Source organism: Panicum virgatum, chromosome 3K (genome assembly GCF_016808335.1).
Source record: "Panicum virgatum strain AP13 chromosome 3K, P.virgatum_v5, whole genome shotgun sequence".
NCBI classification, from domain to species: Eukaryota; Viridiplantae; Streptophyta; class Magnoliopsida; order Poales; family Poaceae; genus Panicum; species Panicum virgatum.
Window position 1 is genome coordinate 39,753,008 of NC_053138.1, and position 27,680 is coordinate 39,780,687.

Sequence of the window (27,680 nt, forward strand, 5' to 3'; positions counted from 1 at the left end):
AACGCACCAAAACGTCAGTTTAGGGTCCAAAAGGGTGGATCGGGTTGCGTTCGTTGCAAAAATTTCCGATGCGATTTCATGGCACGAATTTTTGCACTATTTCGGCCCGTTTTGCACCGGGTTTCGTAAGGCAACCAAACAGCCCCGAATGCACCTGAATAGTATGAAATGCACCAAAACGTCAGTTTAGGGTCCAATAGGGTGGATCAGGTGCGTTCATTGCGAAAAATTCTGACGCGACTTCGTGGCACAAACTTTTGCAATAGTTCGACCCGTTTTGCACCCAGTTTCGTAAGGCAACCAAACGGTCCCGAATGCACCCAAATAGTACAAAATGCACCAAAACGTCAGTTTAGGGTCCAATGGGGTGGATCGGGTGCGTTCATTGCGAAAAATTCCGACGCGGCTTCATGGCACATACTTTTGCACTAGTTCGGCTCGTTTTGCACTGAGTTTCGTAAGGCAACCATACGTCCCGAATGCTCCCAAATAGTATGAAACGCACCAAAACGTTAGTTTTGGGTCCAATGGGGTGGATCGGGTGCGTTCGTTCTGAAAAATTTCGACACGGCATCGTGGCACGAACTTTGGCACTAGTTCGGCCCGTTTTGCACCCAGTTTCGTAAGGCAACCAAACGGTCCCGAATGCACCCAAATAGAACAAAACGCACAAAAACATCAGTTTAGGGTCCAATGGGGTGGATCGGGTGCGTTCAATATGAAAAATTCCGACGCGACATCGTGGCACGAACTTTTGCACTAGTTCTGCCCGTTTGGCACCGAGTTTCGTAAGGCAACCAAAAGGTCCCGAATGCACTTAAATAGTATGAAACACACCAAAATGTCAGTTTAGGGTCCAATAGGGTGGATCGGGTGCGTTCGTTGCAAAAATTTCCAATGTGACTTCATGGCACGAATTTTTGCACTAGTTCGGCCCGTTTTGCACCGAGTTTCGTATGGCAACCAAACGGTCCCGAATGCACTTAAATAGAAAGAAACGCACCAAAAATTCAGTTTAGGGACCAATGGGGTGCATCGGGTGCGTTCGTTGCAAAAAAATCCGACGCGACTTCTTGGCACAAACTTTTGCACTAGTTCGGCCCGTTTGAAACCGAGTTTCGTAAGGCAACCAAACGGTCCCGAATGTACCCAAATAGTATGAAACACACCAAAACGAAAGTTTAGGGTCCAATGGGGTGGATCGGCTGCGTTCGTTGCAAAAAATTCCGACGCGACTTCGTGTCACGAACTTTTGCACTAGTTCGGCCCGTTTTGCACCGAGTTTCGTAAGGCAACGAAACGGTCCCAAATGCACTTAGATAGTACGAAATGCACTAAAATGTTAGTTTAGGGTCCAACGGGGTGGATCGGGTGCGTTCTTCCAAAAATTCCGACGCGACTTCGTGGCACGAACTTTTGCACTAGTTCGGCCCGTTTTGCTCCGAGATTTGTAAGGCAACCAATAAGTCCCGAATGCAAATAAATAGTACGAAACGCACCAAAAAGTCAGTTTAGGGACCAATGGGGTGGATCGGGTGCGTTCGTTGCACAAAATTCCGACACGACTTCTTGACACAAACTTTTGCACTAGTTCGGCCCGTTTGGCACTGAGTTTCGTAAGGCAACCAAATGGTCCCGAATGCACCCAAATAGTATGAAACACACCAAAACGACAGTTTAGGGTCCAATGGGGTGGATCGGGTGCGTTCGTTGCAAAAAAAATTCCGACGCGACTTCGTGTAACGAACTTTTGCACTAGTTCGGCCCGTTTTGCACCGAGTTTCGTAAGGCAACCAAACGGTCCCAAATGCACTTAGATAGTACGAAATGCACTAAAATGTCAGTTTAGGGTCCAATGGGGTGGATCGGGTGCGTTCTTCCAAAAATTCCGACGCGACTTCGTGGCACGACTTTTGCACTAGTTCGGCCCTTTTTGCACCGATTTTGGAAGGCAACCAAATGGTCCCGAATGCAACTAAACAGTACGAAAGGCACCAAAACATCAGTTTAGTGTCCAATGGGGTGGAACGGGTGCATTTGTTGCCAAAAATTCCGACGCGATTTCCTGGCACGAACTTTTGTACTAGTTCGGCCCGTTTTGCACCCAGTTTTGTAAGGCAACCAAACGGTCCCGAATGCACCCAAATGGAACAAAACGCACCAAAACGTCAGTTTAGGGTCGAATGGGGTGGATCGGGTGCGTTCAATCTGAAAAATTCCGACGCGACTTCGTGGCACGAACTTTTGCACTTGTTCGGCCCGTTTGGCACCGAGTTTCGTAAGGCAACCAAACGGTCCTGAGTGCACCTAAATAGTACAAAACGCACCTAAACGTCAATTTAGGGTCCAATGGGGTGGATCGGGTGCGTTTGTTACAAAAAATTTCGACACGACTTCGTGGCACGAACTTTTGCACTAGTTCGGCCCATTTTGCACTGAGTTCCGTAAGGCAACCAAAAGGTCCCGAATGCACTTAAATAGTATGAAACGCACCAAAACATCAGTTTAGGGTCCAAAAGGGTTGATCGGGTGCGTTCGTTGCAAAAATTTCCAATGCGACTTCATGGCACGAATTATTGCACTATTTCGGCCCGTTTTGCACCGGGTTTCGTAAGTCAACCAAACAGCCCCGAATGCGCCTGAATAGTATGAAATGCACCAAAATGTCAGTTTAGGGTCCAATGGGGTGGATCGGGTGCGTTCATTGCGAAAAATTCCGACGCGACTTCGTGGCACGAACTTTTGCACTAGATCGGTCCGTTTTGCACTGAGTTTTGTAAGGCAACCGAACAGTCCCGAATGCAAGTAAACAGTACGAAACGTACCAAAACGTCAGTTTAGAGTCCAATGGGGTGGATCAGGTGCATTCATTGCAAAAAATTCTGACGCGACTTCGTGGCACAAACTTTTGCAGTAGTTCGACCCGTTTTGCACCCAGTTTCGTAAGACAACCAAACGGTCCCGAATGCACCCAAATAGTACAAAATGCACCAAAACGTCAGTTTAGGGTCCAATGGGGTGGATCGGGTGCGTTCATTGCGAAAAATTCCGACGCGACTTCATGGCACATACTTTTGCACTAGTTCGGCTCGTTTTGCACTGAGTTTCGTAAGGCAACCATATGGTCCCGAATGCACCAAAATAGTACGAAACGCACCAAAACTTTAGTTTTGGGTCCAATGGGGTGGATCGGGTGCGTTCGTTCTGAAAAATTTCGACGCGGCTTCGTGGCACGAACTTTTGCACTAGTTCGGCCCGTTTTGCACCAAGTTTCGTAAGGCAACCAAATGGTCCCGAATGCACCCAAATGGAACAAAACGCACCAAAACATCAGTTTAGGGTACAATGGGGTGGATCGGGTGCGTTCAATCTGAAAAATTCTGACGCGACTTCGTGGCACGAACTTTTGCACTAGTTTTGCCCGTTTGGCACCGAGTTTCGTAAGGCAACCAAACGGTCCTGAATGCAACTAAACATTACAAATGAACCTGAATAGTATGAAATGCACCAAAATGTCAGTTTAGGGTCCAATGGGGTGGATCGGGTGCGTTCATTGCGAAAAATTCCAACGCGACTTCGTGGCACGAACTTTTGCACTAGATCGGTCCGTTTTGCACTGAGTTTCGTAAGGCAACCAAACGGTCCCGAGTGCAACTAAACAGTATGAAACATACCAAAACATCAGTTTAGAGTCCAATGGGGTGGATCAGGTGCATTCATTGCAAAAAATTCTGACAAGACTTCGTGGCACAAACTTTTGCACTAGTTCGGTCCATTTTGCACCCAGTTTCGTAAGACAACCAAACGGTCCCGGATGCACCCAAATAGTACAAAATGCACCAAAATGTCAGTTTAGGGTCCAATGGGGTGGATCGGGTGCGTTCATTGCAAAAAAATCTAACGCGACTTCGTGGCACAAACTTTTGCACTAGTTCGGCCCGTTTTACATCCAGCTTCGTAAGGCAACCAAATGGTCCCGAATGCACCCAAATGGAACAAAACGCACCAAAACGTCAATTTAGGGTCCAATGGGGTGGATCGGGTGCGTTCAATCTGAAAAATTCCGACGCGACTTCGTGGCACGAATTTTATACTAGTTCGGCCTGTTTGGCACCGAGTTTCGTAAGACAACCAAACGGTCCTGAATGCACCCAAATAGTACGAAACGCACCTAAACATCAGTTTAGGGTCCAATGGGGAGGATCGGGTGCGTTCGTTGCAAAAAATATCGACACGACTTCGTGGCACGAACTTTTGCACTAGTTCGGCCCATTTTGCACCGAGTTCCGTAAGGCAACCAATAGGTCCCGAATGCACTTAAATAGTATGAAACACACCAAAACGTCAGTTTTGGGCCAATAGGGTGGATCGGGTGCGTTCGTTGCAAAAATTTCCGATGTGACTTCATGGCACGAATTTTTGCACTAGTTCGGCCCGTTTTGCACCGAGTTTCGTATGGCAACCAAACGGTCCCAAATGCACTTAAATAGTATGAAACGCACCAAAAATTCAGTTTAGGGACCAATGGGGTGGATCGAGTGCGTTCGTTGCAAAAAATTCCGACGCGACTTCTTGGCTTTGCACTAGTTCGGCCCGTTTGAAACCAAGTTTCGTAAGGCAACCAAACGGTCCCGAATGCACCCAAATAGTATGAAACACACCAAAATGAAAGTTTAGGGTCCAATGGGGTGTTTCGGCTGCGTTCGTTGCAAAAAATTCTGACGCGACTTCGTGTCGCGAACTTTTGCTCTAGTTCGGCCCGTTTTGCACCTTGTTTCGTAAGGCAACCAAACGGTCCTAAGTGCACTTAGATAGTACGCAATGCACTAAAATGTCAGTTTAGGGTCCAATGGGGTGGATCGGGTGCGTTCTTCCAAAAATTCCGACGCGACTTCGTGGCACGAACTTTTGCACTAGTTCGGCCCTTTTTGCTCCGAGTTTTGTAAGGCAACCAAACGGTCCCGAATGCGACTTCATGGCACGAATTTTTGCACTAGTTCAGCCCGTTTTGCACCGAGTTTCGTATGGCAACCAATCGGTCCCGAATGCACTTAAATAGTACGAAACGCACCAAAAAGTCAGTTTAGGGACCAATGGGGTGGATCGTGTGCGTTCGTTGCAAAAAATTCTGACACGACTTCTTGACACAAACTTTTGCACAAGTTCTGCCCGTTTGGCACCGAGTTTCGTAAGGCAACCAAACGGTCCCGAATGCACCCAAATAGTATGAAACACACCAAAACGAAAGTTTAGGGTCCAATGGGGTGGATCGGCTGCGTTCGTTGCAAAAAATTCCGACGCGACTTCGTGTCACGAACTTTTGCACTAGTTCGGCCCGTTTTGCACCGAGTTTCGTAAGGCAACCAAACGGTCCCAAATGCACTTAGATAGTACGAAATGCACTAAAATGTTAGTTTAGGGTCCAATGGGGTGGATCGGGTGCGTTCTTCCAAAAATTCCGACGCGACTTCGTGGCACGAACTTTTGCACTAGTTCGGCCCGTTTTGCTCCGAGATTTGTAAGGCAACCAATCAGTCCCGAATGCAATTAAATAGTACGAAACGCACCAAAAAGTCAGTTTAGGGACCAATGGGGTGGATCGGGTGCGTTCCTTGCACAAAATTCCGACACGACTTCTTGACACAAACTTTTGCACTAGTTTGGCCCGTTTGGCACTGAGTTTCGTAAGGCAATCAAATGGTCCCGAATGCACCCAAATAGTATGAAACACACCAAAACGACAGTTTAGGGTCCAATGGGGTGGATCGGGTGCGTTCGTTGCAAAAAAAATTCCGACGCGACTTCGTGTAACGAACTTTTGCACTAGTTCGGCCCGTTTTGCACCGAGTTTCGTAAGGCAACCAAACGGTCCCAAATGCACTTAGATAGTACGAAATGCACTAAAATGTCAGTTTAGGGTCCAATGGGGTGGATCGGGTGCGTTCTTCCAAAAATTCCGACGCGACTTCGTGGCACGACTTTTGCACTAGTTCGGCCCTTTTTGCACCGATTTTGGAAGGCAACCAAATGGTCCCGAATGCAACTAAACAGTACGAAAGGCACCAAAACGTCAGTTTAGTGTCCAATGGTGTGGATCGGGTGCATTTGTTGCCAAAAATTCCGACGCGATTTCCTGGCACGAACTTTTGTACTAGTTCGGCCCGTTTTGCACCCAGTTTTGTAAGGCAACCAAACGGTCCCGAATGCACCCAAATGGAACAAAACGCACCAAAACGTCAGTTTAGGGTCGAATGGGGTGGATCGGGTGCGTTCAATCTGAAAAATTCCGACGCGACTTCGTGGCACGAACTTTTGCACTTGTTCGGCCCGTTTGGCACCGAGTTTCGTAAGGCAACCAAACGGTCCTGAGTGCACCTAAATAGTACAAAACGCACCTAAACGTCAATTTAGGGTCCAATGGGGCGGATCGGGTGCGTTTTTTACAAAAAATTTCGACACGACTTCGTGGCACGAACTTTTGCACTAGTTCGGCCCATTTTGCACTGAGTTCCGTAAGGCAACCAAAAGGTCCCGAATGCACTTAAATAGTATGAAACGCACCAAAACATCAGTTTAGGGTCCAAAAGGGTTGATCGGGTGCGTTCGTTGCAAAAATTTCCAATGCGACTTCATGGCACGAATTATTGCACTATTTCGGCCCGTTTTGCACCGAGTTTCGTAAGTCAACCAAACAGCCCCGAATGCGCCTGAATAGTATGAAATGCACCAAAATGTCAGTTTAGGGTCCAATGGGGTGGATCGGGTGCGTTCATTGCGAAAAATTCCGACGCGACTTCGTGGCACGAACTTTTGCACTAGATCGGTCTGTTTTGCACTGAGTTTTGTAAGGCAACCGAACAGTCCCGAATGCAAGTAAACAGTACGAAACGTACCAAAACGTCAGTTTAGAGTCCAATGGGGTGGATCAGGTGCATTCATTGCAAAAAATTCTGACGCGACTTCGTGGCACAAACTTTTGGAGTAGTTCGACCCGTTTTGCACCCAGTTTCGTAAGACAACCAAACGGTCCCGAATGCACCCAAATAGTACAAAATGCACCAAAACGTCAGTTTAGGGTCCAATGGGGTGGATCGGGTGCGTTCATTGCGAAAAATTCTGACGCGACTTCATGGCACATACTTTTGCACTAGTTCGGCTCGTTTTGCACTGAGTTTCGTAAGGCAACCATATGGTCCCGAATGCACCAAAATAGTACGAAACGCACCAAAACTTTAGTTTTGGGTCCAATGGGGTGGATCGGGTGCGTTCGTTCTGAAAAATTTCGACGCGGCTTCGTGGCACGAACTTTTGCACTAGTTCGGCCCGTTTTGCACCAAGTTTCATAAGGCAACCAAATGGTCCCGAATGCACCCAAATGGAACAAAACGCACCAAAACATCAGTTTAGGGTCCAATGGGGTGGATCGGGTGCGTTCAATCTGAAAAATTCTGACGCGACTTCGTGGCACGAACTTTTGCACTAGTTCTGCCCGTTTGGCACCGAGTTTCGTAAGGCAACCAAACGGTCCTGAATGCAACTAAACATTACGAATGAACCTGAATAGTATGAAATGCACCAAAATGTCAGTTTAGGGTCCAATGGGGTGGATCGGGTGCGTTCATTGCGAAAAATTCCGACGCGACTTCGTGGCACGAACTTTTGCACTAGATCGGTCCGTTTTGCACTGAGTTTCGTAAGGCAACCAAACGGTCCCGACTGCAACTAAACAGTATGAAACATACCAAAACATCAATTTAGAGTCCAATGGGGTGGATCAGGTGCATTCATTGCAAAAAATTCTGACAAGACTTCGTGGCACAAACTTTTGCACTAGTTCGGTCCATTTTGCACCCAGTTTCGTAAGACAACCAAACGGTCCCGGATGCACCCAAATAGTACAAAATGCACCAAAATGTCAGTTTAGGGTCCAATGGGGTGGATCGGGTGCGTTCATTGCAAAAAAATCTAACGCGACTTCGTGGCACAAAGTTTTGCACTAGTTCGGCCCGTTTTACATCCAGCTTCGTAAGGCAACCAAATGGTCCCGAATGCACCCAAATGGAACAAAACGCACCAAAACTTCAATTTAGGGTCCAATGGGGTGGATCGGGTGCGTTCAATCTGAAAAATTCCGACGCGACTTCGTGGCACGAATTTTATACTAGTTCGGCCTGTTTGGCACCGAGTTTCGTAAGACAACCAAACGGTCCTGAATGCACCCAAATAGTACGAAACGCACCTAAACATCAGTTTAGGGTCCAATGGGGAGGATCGGGTGCGTTCGTTGCAAAAAATATCGACACGACTTCGTGGCACGAACTTTTGCACTAGTTCGGCCCATTTTGCACCGAGTTCCGTAAGGCAACCAATAGGTCCCGAATGCACTTAAATAGTATGAAACACACCAAAACGTCAGTTTAGGGCCAATAGGGTGGATCGGGTGCGTTCGTTGCAAAAATTTCCGATGTGACTTCATGGCACGAATTTTTGCACTAGTTCGGCCCGTTTTGCACCGAGTTTCATATGGCAACCAAACGGTCCCAAATGCACTTAAATAGTATGAAACGCACCAAAAATTCAGTTTAGGGACCAATGGGGTGGATCGAGTGCGTTCGTTGCAAAAAATTCTGACGCGACTTCTTGGCTTTGCACTAGTTCAGCCCGTTTGAAACCAAGTTTCGTAAGGCAACCAAACGGTCCCGAATGCACCCAAATAGTATGAAACACTCCAAAATGAAAGTTTAGGGTCCAATGGGGTGTATCGGCTGCGTTCGTTGCAAAAAATTCTGACGCGACTTCGTGTCGCGAACTTTTGCTCTAGTTCGGCCCGTTTTGCACCTTGTTTCGTAAGGCAACCAAACGGTCCTAAGTGCACTTAGATAGTACGCAATGCACTAAAATGTCAGTTTAGGGTCCAATGGGGTGGATCGGGTGCGTTCTTCCAAAAATTCCGACGCGACTTCGTGGCACGAACTTTTGCACTAGTTCGGCCCTTTTTGCTCCGAGTTTTGTAAGGCAACCAAACGGTCCCGAATGCAACTAAGTAGTACGAAACGCACCAAAACGTCAGTTTAGGGTCCAATAGGGTGGATCGGGTGCATTCGTTGCAAAAATTTCTGATGCGACTTCATGGCACGAATTTTTACACTAGTTCAGCCCGTTTTGCACCGAGTTTCGTATGGCAACCAATCGGTCCCGAATGCACTTAAATAGTACGAAACGCACCAAAAAGTTAGTTTAGGGACCAATGGGGTGGATCGTGTGCGTTCGTTGCAAAAAATTCTGACACGACTTCTTGACACAAACTTTTGCACTAGTTCTGCCCGTTTGGCACCGAGTTTCGTAAGGCAACCAAACGGTCCCGAATGCACCCAAATAGTATGAAACACACCAAAACGATAGTTTAGGGTCCAATGGGGTGGATCGGGTGCGTTCGTTGCAAAAAAATTCCGACGCGACTTCGTGTAACGAACTTTTGCACTAGTTCGGCCCGTTTTGCACCGAGTTTTGTAAGGCAACCAAACGGTCCCAAATGCACTTAGATAGTACGAAATGCACTAAAATGTCAGTTTAGGGTTCAATGGGGTGGATCGGGTGCGTTCTTCCAAAAATTCCGACGCGACTTCGTGGCACGACTTTTGCACTAGTTCGGCCCTTTTTCACCGATTTTGGAAGGCAACAAAACAGTCCCGAATGCAACTAAACAGTACGAAAGGCACCAAAACGACAGTTTAGTGTCCAATGGGGTGGATCGGGTGCATTTGTTGCCAAAAATTCCGACGCGATTTCGAGGCGCGAACTTTTGTACTAGTTCGGCCTGTTTTGCACCCAATTTTGTAAGGCAACCAAACGGTCCCGAATGCACCCAAATGGAACAAAACGCACCAAAACGTCAGTTTAGGGTCCAATGGGGTGGATCGGGTGCGTTCAATCTGAAAAATTCCGACGCGACTTCGTGTCACGAACTTTTGCACTAGTTCGCCCCGTTTTGCACCGAGTTTCGTAAGGCAACAAACGGTCCCAAATGCACTTAGATAGTACGAAATGCACTAAACTGTCAGTTTAGGGTCCAATGGGGTGGATCGGGTGCATTCTTCCAAAAATCCCGACGCGACTTCGTGGCACGAACTTTTGCACTAGCTCGGCCCGTTTTGCACCGACTTTTGTAAGGCAACCAAACGGTCCCGAATGCTACTAATTAGTATGAAACGCACCAAAATGTCAGTTTAGGGTCCAATAGGGTGGATCGGGTGCGTTCGTTGCAAAAATTTCCGATGCGACTTCATGGCACGAATTTTTGCACTAGTTCGGCCCGTTTTGCACCGAGTTTTGTATGGCAACCAAACAGTCCCGAATGCACTTAGATAGTACTAAACGCACCAAAAAGTCAGTTTAGGGACCAATGGGGTGGATCGGGTGTGTTTGTTGCAAAAAATTCCGACGCGACTTCTTGGCACAAACTTTTGCACTAGTTCGGCCCGTTTGGCACCGAGTTTCGTAAGGCAACCAAACGGTCCCGAATGCACCCAAATAGCATGAAACACACCAAAACGACAGTTTATGGTCCAATGGGGTGGATCGGGTGCGTTCGTTGCAAAAAAATTCCGACGCGACTTCGTGTAACGAACTTTTGCACTAGTTCGGCCCGTTTTGCACCGAGTTTCGTAAGGCAACCAAACGGTCCCAAATGCACTTAGATCGTACGAAATGCACTAAAATGTGAGTTTCGGGACCAATGGGGCGGATCGGGTGCATTCTTTCAAAAATTCCGACGCGACTTCGTGGCACGACTTTTGCACTAGTTCGGCCCGTTTTGCACCGATTTTGGAAGGCAACCAAACGGTCCCGAATGCAACTAAACAGTACGAAACGCACCAAAACGTCAGTTTAGTGTCCAATAGGGTGGATCGGGTGCATTTGTTGCCAAAAATTCCGACGCGACTTCGTGGCACGAACTTTTGTACTAGTTCGGCCCGTTTTGCACCCAGTTTTGTAAGGCAACCAAACGGTCCCGAATGCACCCAAATGGAACAAAACGAACCAAAACGCCAGTTTAGGGTCGAATGGGGTGGATCGGGTGCGTTCAATCTGAAAAATTCCGACGCGACTTCGTGGCACGAACTTTTGTACTTGTTCGTCCCGTTTGGCACCGAGTTTCGTAAGGCAACCAAACGGTCCTGAATGCACCCAAATAGTACGAAACGGACCTAAACGTCAATTTAGGGTCCAATGGGGTGGATCGGGTGCGTTCGTTACAAAAAATTTCGACACGACTTCGTGGCACGAACTTTTGCACTAGTTCGGCCCATTTTGCACTGAGTTCCGTAAGGCAACCAAAAGGTCCCGAATGCACTTAAATAGTATGAAACGCACCAAAACATCAGTTTAGGGTCCAAAAGGGTGGATCGGGTGCGTTCGTTGCAAAAATCTCCAGTGCGGCTTCATGGCACGAATTTTTGCACTATTTCGGCCCGTTTTGCACCGGGTTTCGTAAGGCAACCAAACAGCCCCGAATGCACCTGAATAGTATGAAATGCACCAAAACGTCAGTTTAGGGTCCAATGGGGTGGATCGGGTGCGTTCATTGCGAAAAATTCCGACGCGACTTCGTGGCACGAACTTTTGCACTAGATCGGTCCGTTTTGCACTGAGTTTCATAAGGCAACCAAATGGTCCCGAATGCAACTAAACAGTACGAAACATACCAAAATGTCAGTTTAGAGTCCAATGGGGTGGATCAGGTGCATTCATTGCAAAAAATTCTGACGCGACTTCGTGGCACAAACTTTTGCACTAGTTCGGTCCATTTTGTACCCAGTTTCGTAAGGCAACCAAACAGTCCCGAATGCACCTGAATAGTTTGAAATGCACCAAAACGCCAGTTTAGGGTCCAATGGGATGGATCGGGTGCGTTCATTGCGAAAAATTCCGACGCGACTTCGTGGCACGAACTTTTGCACTAGATCGGTCCGTTTTGCACTGAGTTTCGTAAGGCAACCAAACGGTCCCGAATGCACTTAAATAGTATGAAACACACCAAAATGTCATTTTAGGGTCCAATAGGGTGGATCGGGTGCGTTCGTTGCAAAAATTTCCAATGTGACTTCATGGCACGAATTTTTGCACTAGTTCGGCCCGTTTTGCACCGAGTTTCGTATGGCAACCAAACGGTCCCGAATGCACTTAAATAGTACGAAACGCACCAAAAATTCAGTTTAGGGACCAATGGGGTGGATCGGGTGCGTTCGTTGCAAAAAAATCCGACGCAACTTCTTGGCACAAACTTTTGCACTAGTTCGGCCCGTTTGAAACCGAGTTTCGTAAGGCAACCAAACGGTCCCGAATGCACCCAAATAGTATGAAACACACCAAAATGAAAGTTTAGGGTCCAATGGGGTGGATCGGCTGCGTTCGTTGCAAAAAATTCCGACGCGACTTCGTGTCACGAACTTTTACACTAGTTCGGCCCGTTTTGCACCGAGTTTCGTACGGCAACCAAACGGTCCCAAATTCACTTAGATAGTATGAAATGCACTAAAATGTTAGTTTAGGGTCCAATGGGGTGGATCGGGTGCGTTCTTCCAAAAATTCCGACGCGACTTCGTGGCACGAACTTTTGCACTAGTTCGGCCCGTTTTGCTCCGAGATTTGTAAGGCAACCAATCGGTCCCGAATGCACTTAAATAGTACGAAACGCACCAAAAAGTCAGTTTAGGGACCAATGGGGTGGATCGGGTGCGTTCGTTGCACAAAATTCCGACACGACTTCTTGACACAAACTTTTGCACTAGTTCGGCACGTTTGTCACTGAGTTTCGTAAGGCAACCAAACGGTCCCGAATGCACCCAAATAGTATGAAACACACCAAAACGACAGTTTAGGGTCCAATGGGGTGGATCGGGTGCGTTCGTTGCAAAAAAAATTCCGACGCGACTTCGTGTAACGAACTTTTGCACTAGTTCGGCCCGTTTTGCACCGAGTTTCGTAAGGCAACCAAACGGTCCCAAATGCACTTAGATAGTACGAAATGCACTAAAATGTCAATTTAGGGTCCAATGGGGTGGATCGGGTGCGTTCTTCCAAAAATTCCGACGCGACTTCGTGGCACGACTTTTGCACTAGTTCGGCCCTTTTTGCACCGATTTTGGAAGGCAACCAAATGGTCCCGAATACAACTAAACAGTACGAAAGGCACCAAAACGTCAGTTTATTGTCCAATGGGGTGGATCGGGTGCATTTGTTGCCAAAAATTCCGACGCGATTTCCTGGCACGAACTTTTGTACTAGTTCGGCCCGTTTTGCACCCAGTTTTGTAAGGCAACCAAACGGTCCCGAATGCACCCAAATGGAACAAAACGCACCAAAACGTCAGTTTAGGGTCGAATGGGGTGGATCGGGTGCGTTCAATCTGAAAAATTCCGACGCGACTTCGTGGCACGAACTTTTGCACTTGTTCGGCCCGTTTGGCACCGAGTTTCGTAAGGCAACCAAACGGTCCTGAGTGCACCTAAATAGTACAAAACGCACCTAAATGTCAATTTAGGGTCCAATGGGGTGGATCGGGTGCGTTTGTTACAAAAAATTTCGACACGACTTCGTGGCACGAACTTTTGCACTAGTTCGGCCCATTTTGCACTGAGTTCCGTAAGGCAACCAAAAGGTCCCGAATGCACTTAAATAGTATGAAACGCACCAAAACATAAGTTTAGGGTCCAAAAGGGTTGATCGGGTGCGTTCGTTGCAAAAATTTCCAATGCGACTTCATGGCACGAATTATTGCACTATTTCGGCCCGTTTTGCACCGGGTTTCGTAAGTCAACCAAACAGCCCCGAATGCGCCTGAATAGTATGAAATGCACCAAAATGTCAGTTTAGGGTCCAATGGGGTGGATCGGGTGCGTTCATTGCGAAAAATTCCGACGCGACTTCGTGGCACGAACTTTTGCACTAGATCGGTCCGTTTTGCACTGAGTTTTGTAAGGCAACCGAACAGTCCCGAATGCAAGTAAACAGTACGAAACGTATCAAAACGTCAGTTTAGAGTCCAATGGGGTGGATCAGGTGCATTCATTGCAAAAAATTCTTACGCGACTTCGTGGCACAAACTTTTGCAGTAGTTCGATCCGTTTTGCACCCAGTTTCGTAAGGCAACCAAACGATCCCGAATGCACCCAAATAGTACAAAATGCAAAAAAACGTCAGTTTAGGGTCCAATGGGGTGGATCGGGTGCGTTCATTGCGAAAAATTCCGACGCGACTTCATGGCACATACTTTTGCACTAGTTCGGCTCGTTTTGCACTGAGTTTCGTAAGGCAACCAAATGGTCCCGAATGCACCCAAATGGAACAAAACGCACCAAAACTTCAATTTAGGGTCCAATGGGGTGGATCGGGTGCGTTCAATCGGAAAAATTCCGATGCGACTTCGTGGCACGAATTTTATACTAGTTCGGCCTGTTTGGCACCGAGTTTCGTAAGACAACCAAACGGTCCTGAATGCACCCAAATAGTACGAAACGCACCTAAACATCAGTTTAGGGTCCAATGGGGAGGATCGGGTGCGTTCGTTGCAAAAAATATCGACACGACTTCGTGGCACAAACTTTTGCACTAGTTCGGCCCATCTTGCACCGAGTTCCGTAAGGCAACCAATAGGTCCCGAATGCACTTAAATAGTATGAAACAAACCAAAACATCAGTTTAGGGCCAATAGGGTGGATCGGGTGCGTTCGTTGCAAAAATTTCCGATGCGACTTCATGGCACGAATTTTTGCACTAGTTCAGCCCGTTTTGCACCGAGTTTCGTATGGCAACCAATCGGTCCCGAATGCACTTAAATAGTACGAAACGCACCAAAAAGTCAGTTTAGGGACCAATGGGGTGGATCGGGTGCGTTCGTTGCAAAAAATTCTGACACGACTTCTTGACACAAACTTTTGCACTAGTTCTGCCCGTTTGGCACCGAGTTTCGTAAGGCAACCAAACGGTCCCGAATGCACCCAAATAGTATGAAACACACCAAAACGACAGTTTAGGGTCCAATGGGGTGGATCGGGTGCGTTCGTTGCAAAAAAATTCCGACGCGACTTCGTGTAACGAACTTTTGCACTAGTTCGGCCCGTTTTGCACCGAGTTTCGTAAGGCAACCAAACGGTCCCAAATGCACTTAGATAGTACGAAATGCACTAAAATGTCAGTTTAGGGTTCAATGGGGTGGATCGGGTGCGTTCTTCCAAAAATTCCGACGCGACTTCGTGGCACGACTTTTGCACTAGTTCGGCCCTTTTTCACCGATTTTGGAAGGCAACAAAACGGTCCCGAATGCAACTAAACAGTACGAAAGGCACAAAACGACAGTTTAGTGTCCAATGGGGTGGATCGGGTGCATTTGTTGCCAAAAATTCCGACGCGATTTCGAGGCACGAACTTTTGTACTAGTTCGGCCTATTTTGCACCCAATTTTGTAAGGCAAACAAACGGTCCCGAATGCACCCAAATGGAACAAAACGCACCAAAACGTCAGTTTAGGGTCCAATGGGGTGGATCGGGTGCGTTCAATCTGAAAAATTCCGATGCGACTTCGTGTCACGAACTTTTGCACTAGTTCGCCCCGTTTTGCACCGAGTTTCGTAAGGCAACAAACGGTCCCAAATGCACTTAGATAGTACGAAATGCACTAAACTGTCAGTTTAGGGTCCAATGGGGTGGATCGGGTGCATTCTTCCAAAAATCCCGACGCGACTTCGTGGCACGAACTTTTGCACTAGCTCGGCCCATTTTGCACCGAGTTTTGTAAGGCAACCAAACGGTCCCGAATGCTACTAATTAGTATGAAACGCACCAAAATGTCAGTTTAGGGTCCAATATGGTGGATCGGGTGCGTTCGTTGCAAAAATTTCCGATGCGACTTCATGGCACGAATTTTTGCACTAGTTCGGCCCGTTTTGCACCGAGTTTTGTATGGCAACCAAACAGTCCCGAATGCACTTAGATAGTACTAAACGCACCAAAAAGTCAGTTTAGGGACCAATGGGGTGGATCGGGTGCGTTTGTTGCAAAAAATTACGACGCGACTTCTTGGCACAAACTTTTGCACTAGTTCGGCCCGTTTGGCACCGAGTTTCGTAAGGCAACCAAACGGTCCCGAATGCACCCAAATAGCATGAAACACACCAAAACGACAGTTTATGGTCCAATGGGGTGGATCAGGTGCGTTTGTTGCAAAAAAATTCCGACGCGACTTCATGTAACGAACTTTTGCACTAGTTCGGCCCGTTTTGCACCGAGTTTCGTAAGGCAACCAAACGGTCCCAAATGCACTTAGATCGTACGAAATGCACTAAAATGTGAGTTTAGGGTCCAATGGGGAGGATCGGGTGCATTCTTTCAAAAATTCCGACGCGACTTCGTGGCACGACTTTTGCACTAGTTCGGCCCGTTTTGCACCGATTTTGGAAGGCAACCAAACGGTCCCGAATGCAACTAAACAGTACGAAACGCACCAAAACGTCAGTTTAGTGTCCAATAGGGTGGATCGGGTGCATTTGTTGCCAAAAATTCCGACGCGACTTCGTGGCACGAACTTTTGTACTAGTTCGGCCCGTTTTGCACCCAGTTTTGTAAGGCAACCAAACGGTCCCGAATGCACCCAAATGGAACAAAACGAACCAAAACGCCAGTTTAGGGTCGAATGGGGTGGATCGGGTGCGTTCAATCTGAAAAATTCCGACGCGACTTCGTGGCACGAACTTTTGTACTTGTTCGTCCCGTTTGGCACCGAGTTTCGTAAGGCAACCAAACGGTCCTGAATGCACCCAAATAGTACGAAACGGACCTAAACGTCAATTTAGGGTCCAATGGGGTGGATCGGGTGCGTTCGTTACAAAAAATTTCGACACGACTTCGTGGCACGAACTTTTGCACTAGTTCGGCCCATTTTGCACTGAGTTCCGTAAGGCAACCAAAAGGTCCCGAATGCACTTAAATAGTATGAAACGCACCAAAACATCAGTTTAGGGTCCAAAAGGGTGGATCGGGTGCGTTCGTTGCAAAAATCTCCAGTGCGGCTTCATGGCACGAATTTTTGCACTATTTCGGCCCGTTTTGCACCGGGTTTCGTAAGGCAACCAAACAGCCCCGAATGCACCTGAATAGTATGAAATGCACCAAAACGTCAGTTTAGGGTCCAATGGGGTGGATCGGGTGCGTTCATTGCGAAAAATTCCGACGCGACTTCGTGGCACGAACTTTTGCACTAGATCGGTCCGTTTTGCACTGAGTTTCATAAGGCAACCAAATGGTCCCGAATGCAACTAAACAGTACGAAACATACCAAAATGTCAGTTTAGAGTCCAATGGGGTGGATCAGGTGCATTCATTGCAAAAAATTCTGACGCGACTTCGTGGCACAAACTTTTGCACTAGTTCGGTCCATTTTGTACCCAGTTTCGTAAGGCAACCAAACAGTCCCGAATGCACCTGAATAGTTTGAAATGCACCAAAACGCCAGTTTAGGGTCCAATGGGATGGATCGGGTGCGTTCATTGCGAAAAATTCCGACGCGACTTCGTGGCACTAACTTTTGCACTAGATCGGTCCGTTTTGCACTGAGTTTCATAAGGCAACCAAATGGTCCTGAATGCAACTAAACAGTATGAAACATACCAAAACGTCAGTTTAGAGTCCAATGGGGTGGATCAGGTGCATTCATTGCAAAAAATTCTGACAAGACTTCGTGGCACAAACTTTTGCACTAGTTCGGTCCGTTTTGCACCCAGTTTCGTAAGGCAACCAAACGGTCCCGGATGCACCCAAATAGTACAAAATGCACCAAAATGTCAGTTTAGGGTCCAATGGGGTGGATCGGGTGCGTTCATTGCAAAAAATTCTGACGCGACTTCGTGGCACAAACTTTTGCACTAGTTCAGCCCGTTTTGCACCCAGTTTCGTAAGGCAACCAAATGGTCCCGAATGCACACAAATGGTACGAAACGCACCTAAACGTCAGTTTAGGGTCCAATGGGGTGGATCGGGTGCGTTCGTTGAAAAAAATTCCGACACGACTTCGTGGCACGAACTTTTGCACTAGTTCGACCCATTTTGCACCGAGTTCCGTAAGGCAACCAAAAGGTCCCGAATGCACTTAAATAGTATGAAACGCACCAAGACGTCAGTTTAGGGTCCAATAGGGTGGATCGTGTGCGTTCGTTGCAAAAATTTCCGATGCAACTTCATGGCACGAATTTTTGCACTAGTTCAGCTCGTTTTGCACCGAGTTTCGTATGGCAACCAAAAGGTCCCGAATGCACTTAAATAGTATGAAACACACCATAATCTCAGTTTAGGGTCCAAAAGGGTGGATCGGGTGCGTTCGTTGCAAAAATTTCCGATGCGACTTCATGGCACGAATTTTTGCACTATTTCGGCCCGTTTTGCACCGGTTTCGTAAGGCAACCAAACAGCCCCGAATGCACCTGAATAGTATGAAATGCACCAAAACGTCAGTTTAGGGTCCAATGGGGTGGATCGGGTGCGTTCATTGCGAAAAATTCCGACGCGACTTCGTGGCACGAACTTTTGCACTAGATCGGTCCGTTTTGCACTGAGTTTCGTAAGGCAACCAAATGGTCCCGAATGCAACTAAACAGTACGAAACGTACCAAAACATCAGTTTAGAGTCCAATGGGGTGGATCAGGTGCATTCATTGCAAAAAATTCTGACGTGACTTCGTGGCACAAACTTTTGCACTAGTTTGGTCCATTTTGTACCCAGTTTCGTAAGGCAACCAAACAGTCCCGAATGCACCTGAATAGTATGAAATGCACCAAAACGTCAGTTTAGGGTCCAATGGGATGGATCGGGTGCGTTCATTGCGAAAAATTCCGTCGCGACTTCGTGGCACGAACTTTTGCACTAGATCGGTCCGTTTTGCACTGAGTTTCGTAAGGCAACCAAACGGTCCCGAATGCAACTAAACAGTACGAAACATACCAAAACGTCAGTTTAGAGTCCAATGGGGTGGATCAGGTGCATTCATTGCAAAAAATTCTGACACGACTTCGTGGCACAAACTTTTGCACTAGTTCGGTTCGTTTTGCACCTTGTTTCGTATGGCAACCAAACGGTCCCGGATGCACCCAAATAGTACAAAATGCACCAAAATGTCAGTTTAGGGTCCAATGGGGTGGATCGGGTGCGTTCATTGCAAAAAATTCTGACGCGACTTCGTGGCACAAACTTTTGCACTAGTTCGGCCCGTTTTGCACCCAGTTTCATAAGGCAACCAAATGGTCCCGAATGCACCCAAATGGAACAAAACGCACCAAAACGTCAGTTTAGGGTCCAATGGGGTGGATCGGGTGCGTTCAATCTGAAAAATTCCGATGCGACTTCGTGGCACGAACTTTGATACTAGTTCGGCCTGTTTGGCACAGAGTTTCGTAAGACAACCAAACAATCCTGAATGCACCCAAATAGTACGAAACGCACCTAAACGTCAGTTTAGGGTCTAATGGGGTGGATCGGGTGCGTTCCTTGAAAAAAATTTCGACACGACTTCGTGGCACGAACTTTTGCACTAGTTCGGCCCATTTTGCACCGAGTTTCGTAAGGCAACCAAAAGGTCCCGAATGCACTTGAATAGTATGAAACGCACCAAAACGTCAGTTTAGGGTCCAATAGGGTGGATCGTGTGCATTCGTTGCAAAAATTTCCGATGCGACTTCATGGCACGAATTTTTGCACTAGTTCGGCTCGTTTTGCACCGAGTTTCGTATGGCAACCAAACGGTCCCAAATGCACTTAAATAGTACGAAACGCACCAAATATTCAGTTTAGGGACCAATGGGGTGGATCGGGTGCGTTCATTGCGAAAAATTCCGATGCGACTTCTTGGCACAAACTTTTGCACTAGTTCGGCCCGTTTGAAACCGAGTTTCGTAAGGCAACCAAACGGTCCCGAATGCACCCAAATAGTATGAAACACACCAAAACGACAGTTTATGGTCCAATGGGGTGGATCGGCTGTGTTGGTTTCAAAAAATTCCGAAGCGACTTTGTGTCACGAACTTTTGCACTAGTTCGGCCCGTTTTGCACCGAGTTTCGTAAGGCAACCAAACGGTCCCAAATGCACTTAGATAGTACAAAACGCACTAAAATGTCAGTTTAGGTCCAATGGGGTGGATCGGTTGCGTTCTTCCAAAAATTCCGACGCGACTTCGTGGCACGAACTTTTGCACTAGTTCGGCCCGTTTTGCTCCGAGTTTTGTAAGGCAACCAAACGGTCCTGAATGCAACTAAGTAGTACGAAACGCACCAAAATGTCAGTTTAGGGTCCAATAGGGTGGATCGGGTGCGTTCGTTGCAAAAATTTCTGATGCGACTTCATGGCACGAATTTTTGCACTAGTTCGGCCCGTTTTGCACCGAGTTTCGTATGGCAACCAAACGGTACCAAATGCACTTAAATAGTACGAAACGCACCAAAAAGTCAGTTTAGGGACCAATTGATAAGGGCACGCCTGCGCTGTCCAAATAATTTTGCCCAATCTTTCACGGTACAAGAGAATAAGAAAATACTTTCTCTGAATTTTTAGTGAGGCTGATTCAATATTCAGATATAATGCTTATATTTGCCAATGAACAAGCGACCTCTAGCTGCAGTAGGTAATATCCGAGACAAAAATCCCACCAACGGTAGTGGCAGACAGCAGGTCACGGAGTTGACAATTTAATCTCGATGCCAAAACTCAATAGCAAAATGCAGCGGACAGAGTAACAGCACTACGGCTTCAAACCAATAATTAAATCTTGATAAAAGTATACCTCACGGAAATGACTACAAAGGTGGATCACGTCAGATACTTGCAAGTAGTAGATTCAATCCACGTAGCAGATAGAAGTTCTCTGACCCGTACTCCAATTAGAGCACGATCCAGAGAGGGGATTCCGACGGGAATCGATACGAGCCCAAGAGAATTCAATTCCTTGTTCACGTATCCACGCAATCCGAGGAGGATTGGCAAGGTAGATGAGATCGGACGGCGTCTCGCTGTTCGTAGGAGAAACCCTAGACAAGAGACACAAATAAAATCCAATCTAATCTCCTATTACACAGCCAAGGTTTAGCCTTTTATACATGCGCACAGTTATACCAGGTCACATGACCGACTCAAACACAAATAAACCTAGTGGGTCTGGCTACATAGCTAACTCTCGTATTTGAACTTCCTAACCCCCATATGACTTGCATGCAAGAATTAATAAAATATTCAGGCCAGGTTGCTAATCCTTGTAGCTTAATCACGTTGGTATGACAACTTGCATGGAGCCAACGTAAAACACAGAAGGCTTTATGATTTCTCCACTGCTGCATTGCCCCTGTTCTTGATTCTTTATGACATAACCATCAGCTAGTGTCTTACCCTTCTCACGTGTAGTATCACTTTTAAATATTAGCTTGCTTGGCACAGTATCTTCGGTAGATAAAATGCATGAACAATTGTTTTCTATCTCAATCAGTGCAGAGCCAATAATAACAAAGTTTGATTGCAACTCTTTCAAAACCTTTCCAGAGCTGCCCATAGAAATCATTGCTGGAACCGAAATATCATGTGAAGGTCTGGGCTCATTATCCTCTCCGCCTTGAAACAAAGCCGTCCTCGGCTTTGGAATAATTTTCACATCATCGTTCTTGAGCTGAACAATTTCTCTGGTTTTCAAGGGCTTCATACATGACACATTAATTGCAGAAACAAATGAACCGCACTGATTAGATATTGGCGGATCAGATAGAACCACATCATTTGAAACACTTCCAATGTTGCTAGCAGATGCAACTTTGCTTGGTAGATCCTTGCTTGAGCTCTCATAAGCAACAATTTCAGCACTTAATGCAACATTATTCTCTCCCTCTCGAAGCAAAGCCGTCCTCGGCTTTGGGGCAATTTCAGCAGCCACCTTTTTCTTCTTTTTCACAGTGGCGAACACCTTCGCTTTAATAGCACTATCCGACACTGGCTTCAGCACGTGCTGAATTCCCTTATGTATAAATGAATAATTATTAGAGCGACCACTATGTGTAGCATCAAGATCAAACTGCCACGGCCGACCCAATAATAAATGGCACGCACTCAGCGGTGCGACATCACAATCCACAATATCAACATAACTTCCCACTGAAAATTTTACTCGAACTCTGTGAGTAATTTTCAGAGTACCACTGTGGTTCATCCACTGAATGTAACGCGGTGTTGGCAGCCTCCGCATAGACAAAGATAAAGCATGCACAACATCTGAACTAATTGCGTTAGTGAAACTTCCACCATCAATAATTAGCTTGCATACCTTATCTTGAATTTTGCATTCAGACTGAAATATATTGGACCGTTGCCCTTTCACATCAACAGTAGTACCATCACTATGTACTTCTTGTGCCATCATAGATAATCCATCAGAAACGTCAATAATGTCATCAATTTTTATGTCAGACTGAGTATCACAAGAAGAAACACTAGAATCCAGCCCGGATGCTAAAGAAAAATCATCACTCTCATATACAACTGGCGCTTCGACCACAGGCACTTCAACCTTCTGGAACAACTGAGAATCTTCTTTTTGTATTGCTTTCGAACTAACAAGTGGCTTGGTAGCAAAAATAGCCTTTTTAATGCTGTCAGCACAAGAAAGTTCAGAAGCACCCATATAAGAACTCCCACTGCATGATAATATAGTCTTCTCTGGCTCAAGAGGAGGAGCAAATCATCGCCGTAAGACCTCCTTCATCTCATACCAAGATGTGCAATAGTCAACACCATGTTCCCGCTGCAATTCCCACAACCAGAAAAACACAGAAGGAGATAAGCCTCGTTTTGCCAAATTTGCCAGTTGGTTTAATGGAACGTCACCTGTGATATAAAAATTTATAATAGCATCCTCCCACTTATAGTATTCTGATGAAGAAGCTGCTTCATATAGCATCGGCACAAACTCAAGGTATGCGTCAACATAGTCATAATTATCCATCACCAAAAATTAGCAAAAGTACCGTGAGCAACCCGGAATCTGATACCAAATGATAAGGACACGCCTGCGCTATCCAAATAATTTTGCCCAATCTTTCACGGTACAAGAGAATAAGAAAATACTTTCTCTGAATTTTTAGTGAGGCTGATTCAATATTCAGATATAATGCTTATATTTGCCAATGAACAAGCGACCTCTAGCAGCAGCAGGTAATATCCGAGACAAAAATCCCACCAACGGTAGTGGCAGACAGCAGGTCACGGAGTTGACAAATTAATCTCGATGCCAAAACTCAATAGCAAAATGCAGCGGACAGAGTAACAGCACTACGGCTTCAAACCAATAATTAAATCTTGATAAAAGTATACCTCACGGAAATGACTACAAAGGCGGATCACGTCAGATACTTGCAAGTAGTAGATTCAATCCACGTAGCAGATAGAAGTTCTCTGACCCGTACTCCAATTAGAGCACGATCCAGAGAGGGGATTCCGACGGGAAACGATACGAGCCCAAGAGAATTCAATTCCTTGTTCACATATCCACGCAATCCGAGGAGGATCGGCAAGGTAGATGAGATCGGCGGCGTCTCGCTGTTCGTAGGAGAAACCCTAGACAAGAGACACAAATAAAATCCAATCTAATCTCCTATTACACGGCCAAGGTTTAGCCTTTTATACATGCGCACAGGCATACCAGGTCACATGACCGACTCAAACACAAATAAATCTGGTGGGTCCGGCTACATAGCTAACTCTCGTATTTGAACTTCCTAACCCCCATATGACTTGCATGCAAGAATTAATAAAATATTCAGGCCAGGTTGCTAATCCTTGTAGCTTAATCACGTTGGTATGACAACTTGCATGGAGCCAACGTAAAACACAGAAGGCTTTATGATTTCTCCACTGCTGCATTGCCCCTGTTCTTGATTCTTTATGACATAACCATCAGCTAGTGTCTTACCCTTCTCACGTGTAGTATCACTTTTAAATTTTAGCCTGCTTGGCACAGTATCTTCGGTAGATAAAATGCATGAACAATTGTTTTCTATCTCAATCAGTGCAGAGCCAATAATAACAAAGTTTGATTGCAACTCTTTCAAAACCGTGCCAGAGCGGCCCATAGAAATCATTGCTGGAACCGAAATATCATGAGAAGGTCTGGGCTCATTACCAATGGGGTGGATCGGGTGGGTTCGTTGCAAAAAATTCCGACGCGACTTCTTGACACAAATTTTTGCACTAGTTCGGCCCGTTTGGCACCGAGTTTCGTAAGGCAACCAAACGGTCCCGAATGCACCCAAATAGTATGAAACACACCAAAACGACAGTTTAGGGTCCAATGGGGTGGATCGGGTGCGTTCGTTGCAAAAAATTCCGACGCGACTTCGTGGCACGAACTTTTGCACTAGTTCGGCCTGTTTTGCACCGAGTTTCGTAAGGCAACCAAACAGTCCCAAATGCACTTAGATAGTACGAAATACACTAAAATGTCAGTTTAGGGTCCAATGGGGTGGATCGGGTGCGTTCTTCCAAAAATTCCGACACGACTTCGTGGCACGACTTTTGCACTAGTTCGGCCCGTTTTGCACCGAGTTTTGTAAGGCAACTAAACGGTCCCGAATGCAACTAAATAGTACGAAACGCACCAAAACGTCAGTTTAGTGTCCAATGGGGTGGATCGGGTGCATTTGTTGCCAAAAATTCCGACGCGACTTCGTGGGACGAACTTTTGTACTAGTTCGGCCCGTTTTGCACCCAGTTTTGTAAGGCAACCAAACGGTCCCGAATGCACCCAAATGGAACAAAACGCACTAAAACGTCAGTTTAGGGTCCAATGGGGTGGATCGGGTGCATTCGTTGCCAAAAATTCCGACGCGACTTCGTGGCACGAACTTTTGTACTAGTTCGGCCCATTTTGAACCGAGTTCCGTAAGGCAACCAAAAGGTCCCGAATGCACTTAAATAGTATGAAACGCACCAAAACGTCAGTTTAGGGTCCAATAGGGTGGATCGGGTGCGTTCGTTGCAAAAATTTCTGATGCAACTTCATGGCACGAATTTTTGCACTAGTTCGGCCCGTTTTGCACCGGGTTTCGTAAGGGAACCAAACAGTCCCGAATGCACCTGAATAGTATGAAATGCACCAAAACATCAGTTTAGGGTCCAATGGACTGGATCGGGTGCGTTCATTGCGAAAAATTCCGACGCGACTTCGTGGCACAAACTTTTGCACTAGATCGGTCCGTTTTGCACTGAGTTTCGTAAGGCAACCAAACGGTCCCGACTGCAACTAAACAGTACGAAACGTACCAAAATGTCAGTTTAGAGTCCAATGGGGTGGATCAGGTGCATTCATTGCAAAAAATTCTGACGCAACTTCGTGGCACAAACTTTTGCACTAGTTCGGTCCGTTTTGCACCCAGTTTCGTAAGGCAACCAAACAGTCCCGAATGCACACAAATAGTACAAAATGCACCAAAATGTTAGTTTAGGGTCCAATGGGGTGGATTGGGTGCGTTCAGTGCATTAAATTCTGACGCGACTTCGTGGCACGAACTTTTGCACTAGTTCGGCTCGTTTTGCACTGAGTTTCGTAAGGCAACAAACAGTCCCGAATGCAACTAAACAGTACGAAACGCACCAAAACGTCAGTTTAGAGTCCAATGGGGTGGATCAGGTGCATTCATTGCAAAAAATTCTGATGCGACTTCGTGGCACAAACTTTTGCACTAGTTCGGCCTGTTTTGCACCCAGTTTCGTAAGGTAACCAAACGGTCCCGAATGCACCCAAATAGTACAAAATGCACCAAAACGTTAGTTTAGGGTCCAATGGGGTGGATCGGGTGCGTTCTTTGCAGAAAATTCTGTGGCGGAACCACCCAAAACTACTGGGCCCGGGTGCACTGATCTTTGTTGCTAAGCAACTCTGACCCGATTTGGCACTCACCGGTAGTTCCTCGAGTGAAGCCTCGATAAAAGCCACGCTATTCCAAGATCAGCAGACAACACTCACACGAAGGTGAGCCCAGAGATTACAACACAAACCATTTCATACAGCTCAGAGTGATTGCAGCGGAAAGAAAATTTATTACAAACCAAGTTCAGAGTAACAAAGTACCACGGAGTTCCAACTACTCAATTATTTAAGTCTCATGTTCAACGGAAGCAGCAAAGATAACTAGCGAGATAACGTGACGCATCGGTAAAGCCCGTACGAATGCGTCACTCAGCGGGAGGGTGATTAGCACCAGCTGAAGGGCCATCCCACTCAATAGACCAACCCGGAGGCAGAGTACAAGGCCAAGTAAGACTCGCAAACAGATCTTCAAAGTTAGTACCTGAAAAACAGTGCCACAAGCAAGGCTGAGTATACTAATACTCAGCAAGACTGACCCGTCTCCGGATATAACATAGTCCGATAACTAGACATGCAAGGCTTTTTGGTTGGTAGGGTTTGTTTGCCAAAAATGCCGCTAAGTGTTGATCCTTACTTTCAGGTTTTACTTAGCCAGATTCTAGTGGAATTAACCATTCTAAATTTGCAACTGACTCTACTCAAACATGGTAGAGCAACCATTTAATCAACCAGCAGTATTTTCATCATCATATTCCACTTGTTACTCTATGTGACAGAAATCATTAAGCAATCTCATGCCGTGAGAGGCGGACGATTCCGAATCGAATTTCAACCTGGCCAGGGGAACCTAGACCACACGCATGGGGATTGACTTCGCTCCCGCCCACGCTACTTTTCCCCTTTCTTTCCAGTCCGTGGATCCGGGTCACCCTCCCCGACTACAGAGTCCGACCACTCTGCACCCGTACGTCGCGACAAAAATATAAACCCTACTTCTACCAAGAGGGTGAATGGTCGTTCCACTCGCCGGTCCAATCAGGTACTTAAGCTTACCGATTACCATATTTCTCGGTATGTGGCTAGTACTTTCAAACGCTTAACGAAATGAGCCACAAACTGCGACCTTAGCCATTTTTGACTACACCAGCGGGGTATCACAACTACACAACCCCGCCCGTTGTCCTTACATTTCAACAGGAATTAAAGTCAGTACAATTCCTATTTGCTCGCGAGAGGCAGGAAACCACTCGACTTCTACCGTACCTATTTAGCATGGCAGCTAGTCGATAAAAAGATCCGGTATCAACATAGGTTCATAGGGATCATGCATCTAAGGTTTTCGATCAACGCCTAGAAAACTTAAATGCAGAAAACAAAATATTACAATACATTAATAAATAGATAGCTGAATGAAAATTCAGAAATAGTGGGATTATGCTCCGGGGCTTGCCTTCTTGGGCACTGTCAGGCAGAAAAGCTTCTGGGGCTTGGCCCAGGTCTTGAGACAAGTTAGTACAGTTCAAGGAGACCTCCTGATCCGCACGAGAGTCAGCGGGCACCAGTTCGTAGTCACCGTCCGCGAGATTAATCGTTTCTATATGCCATGCAAGATTATGAGTTATTCATGGATAACAATTTCTTTCCTTCACGATAAAGTTGTAGTCCAATGAAAGTTAATTTAGTGACGATTTCACATTTCAATGCATGGGCAAACGTTTATAGAGTAGTAAACATAACTACGTTTATTCATGAATGGGTGGGGTTTTGGGTTTTCATTTTTAATTTCAACACATAG